Here is a 3,877-nt window from a genome sequence, read left to right as displayed (position 1 = left end):
GTCTGCAGTAGAGTTCACAGAGATTAAAGTATATAAGTTTCTAGTTCTTTCAGTTATAATAAGCAGTTACTGACTGACTGAGCTTGAAATGTAAGAATAAGTGCTCACAGACAATTATTCAGGTATTTATAGCTTGACATGATATATACTGCTAACTACTAGAAGTATTCACAGTAGAAAGATAAAATGTAGAGATTAAATATATAATAGTATTTAAGCTGAGTTATAAATAGTATTCATAAACTCCAGTCTATATAGTTGTGTGTAGCCAAGGGCCGCTAACCCTATTGATTACGCGAGAGATAGGAATAGAGGTAAAGAATCCGCGAGGAGCGGGATTTCTTACAAGATTACTATCAATAACTGAGATACTGTTTTAACAGATATAAGCTCATTCTTCCTTATATACATTATTATTATTATTATTATTATTATTACTCTTTTATTATACTCATATACAAGCGGAGCTTATGATGAGTTCTTGTGTGATGTTAAATACAGGTCAAGTGTTGATTATATAGAAGGAAATACAGGTGTTGAGATCATGTCAAGATAACAAGAACATAGGAAATACAAAGAAGTGACAATTAAATACATGTGATAATAACTTCTCATTCCAGGAACATAGAGTGATTTGTTGAAGTGATTTATACACCTCTGTATTTATTAGAAATCTGAGGTGCTTGAGTTCCGGATTTAATGTATTCCCTGCGGGTTTCAAACCCACGCATCTTGGTTTCCCACGCCAAGGTGCTACCGGGTGGCCGCATTAACCATTCAGCCACTGAGGCCTTTCTTATACACAGTTATTATATAAAAGTGTTAAATCTTCTAGAGATTATATAGTTCACACTGAATCTCTACAGTTTAATTCAGATTACTGATAATATAGTAATAAAGCTCTGAGATACTCATAACTAAGTGAAAGTCTTTATAGTGAGTATTAAATAAGATTAAGAGAATTAAATCAATTTTCACTAAGACTCTGTTGAATAATATAAGATAGAAGATCTGATATAATTAAATCTTAAGAATATATAGATTATATATCTGTCTCATACACTGAACTACTATTTTATTAAATATAAAGTGATAGAAGTTTTAAATAGTTATAATTACTATCTTAATATATTATCAGAGATTCATGATATCTTTTATATAAGCTTACTTAACTGTGTTATCACTGACTTATTTCTTTCTTAACTGACTTCTGACTGACAGCTGTCAGAGATCATAGAAGAAGATAATAAACTTAAATAAGAGATTGAAGATATTCTTAATAAAAGACTCTACAGCTGTAACTGATAATATCTTATAAAATAAGTTAGTTATAATTGTCTAATATGAACTCTGAACTCTATATTATCTGAAATATCAGCTCTTGACTGATGAGAACTACACACTTATAATTCTATCTCACTTCTGAAAAGAGAGAACTAATGTAGTAAGCTATACTTAATTAATAAATTATTTTATTACACTTCATAGATTTTAACTGAAGGCTTTGATTCTCAGTTACTAATTCTTAGAAGATTTCTACTGAGAGTCTCAATTCTCAATTACTGATTCTCAGCTGAAGAACTCACAGAGTTTCTATTATTTCACTCTGAAGCTTCATCTTATATATATATAAATATTCACTTTAATTACTGATTCTCATACTTTCTCTTTTTATTTTCCTTCTCTAATGTTTTTCACTTTTATTATATAAGATCTATATATTAATATCAATCTTTTCAGTGTAGGCCTCTTAGATCTTTATTGAAATTAATTTATTTACAGATTTAAAGAGTTTCTCTGTTTCAGATATAAAAAGTAATATTTTATAAATAAATAATAAGTTCTTTGAAACTTCTTTTACAGAAATTATTTATAAGTCAGATAACTGTTTCTTAGTTTCTACAGTAGAGTTTGCAGAGATTGAAATATATAAGTTTTTAATTCTTTAAGTTATAATAGATAGTTACTAATTGACAGAATTTGAAATATAAAAGTAAGTATTTACAAATAATTATTTGAAGATTTGCAGCTTGATATAATATATACTGATGACTATTAAAAGTATTCACAGTAGAAAAATAAATGTAAAAATTAAATATATAATAGTATTCAAGCTCAGCTGTGAGTAGTAGTTATAAACTTCAGTTTATATAATTATATATAATCAAGAGCTTCTAACTTTATTAATTATATAAGAGATAGAAATAAAAATAAAAAATCTATAAGAAGCAGAATTTCTTACACTTGATTATATTCAATTATATAGATGAAAGTTCATAATTACTATTCATAATTCAGTTTGAATATTATTATACATTTAATCTTTACATTTATCTTTTTATTAGGAATACTTTTAATAGTTATCAGTATTTATCACATTAAGCTGCAAATCTCTGAATAATTGCCTGTAAGTACTTATTTTTACACTAACACTTATTTCTGTCTAATACTTATCTTTGTAAATCAATTACAATAAACTTTAATATAAGAGGCCTACGCTGAATAGATCAGTATAATATATAGATCTTATAATATAAAAGTGAAAAACATTAAAGAAGAAAAAAAGAGAAAGTACAAAAATCGGTGATCAGAGTGAATATTTATACATATATGTAGTAAAGCTTGAGAGTGAAAGAATAGAAATTCTGTGAATTTTTTAACTGAGAATTGATGACTGAGAATTGAAGCTTTCAGTAGAATCTATGAAGTGTAATGAAATGATCTATATAATTAATCAGATACAGTCTGTCACATTAGTCGCTTCTTTTCAGAAGTGATATAGAATTGTGAGTGTGTAGTTCTCATCAGTTAAGAGCTGCTGTCTCAGATAACACAGAGCTCAGAGTTCAGGTTAAGCAATTATAGTTAACTTATTTCACAAAATATTATCAGCTGTGACTGTGAGATCTCTTATCAAGAATATCTTCAATCTCTCATTCAAGTTCATTATCTTCTTCTATGATTTCTGACAGCTGTCAGTCAGAAGTCAGTTGAGAAGAGAATGAATTATTATTATTATTATTATTCTTTCATTATACTCATATGCAAGCGGAGCTTATGATGAGTCCTTGCGTGATGTTAAATACAGGTCAAGTGTTGGTTATACAGGAGGAAATACAGGTGTTGAGACCACGCCAAGATAACAAGAACATAGGAAAATACAAAGGAGTGACAATTAGATACATGCGATAATAACTTCCCAGCCCAGGAACATAGAGCAATTCATTGGAGCGATTTGTACACCACTGTATTTATTAGGAACCTGAGGTGCTTGAGTTCCGGATTTAATGTATCCCCTGCGGGTTTCGAACCCACGCGCCTTGGTTTCCCACACCAAGGTGCTACCGGGTGGCCGCATTAACCATTCAGCCACCGGGGCGAAAAGAATGAATTGATAATAGTGCAGTGAAGCAAGCTTATATAAAAGATATTATAAATCTCTGATAATATATCAAGATAGTAGTTATAACTATCTAGAACTTCTATCACTTTATACTTGATATAATGATGATTCAGTGTATAAGATAAGCATGTAATTTATATATTATTAAGATTCAATCACATCAGGTCTTCTATCTTATATTACTCAGTGAGATCTCAGTGAATATTAATTCAATTTTCTTAATCTTGTTTAGTACTTATCATGAAGGCTTCTACTCAGTTACAGATATTTCAGAGCTTTATCACTATATTATCAGTGATCTGAATCAGACTGTAGAGATTCAGTGTGAACTGTATAATCTCTAGAAGATTTAACACTTTCATATAATAAGTGTGTGTAAGAAAGAACAGACTTATATCTGTTAAAATGACATCTCAATCATTGATAGTGATCTCTGCATGTAGAAGAAGATTATATTAATTATTCTATGAATAA

General features: G+C 28.9%; 1 pseudogene across 1 annotated transcript; it reads right to left on the bottom strand.

Annotated features, from left to right (window-relative positions):
• Positions 1–3,290: 3,290 nt before the first annotated feature.
• On the bottom strand, positions 3,291–3,379 carry BDBG_16294 (annotated as a pseudogene). The gene has a single exon. The product of its transcript is annotated as a tRNA-OTHER (tRNA).
• Positions 3,380–3,877: the final 498 nt, after the last annotated feature.

This window comes from Blastomyces gilchristii (assembly GCF_000003855.2).
Source record: "Blastomyces gilchristii SLH14081 genomic scaffold supercont1.2, whole genome shotgun sequence".
NCBI classification, from domain to species: Eukaryota; Fungi; Ascomycota; class Eurotiomycetes; order Onygenales; family Ajellomycetaceae; genus Blastomyces; species Blastomyces gilchristii.
Note: the sequence above shows the minus strand (reverse complement) of the source record. Positions and strands in the feature narration are given on the sequence as shown.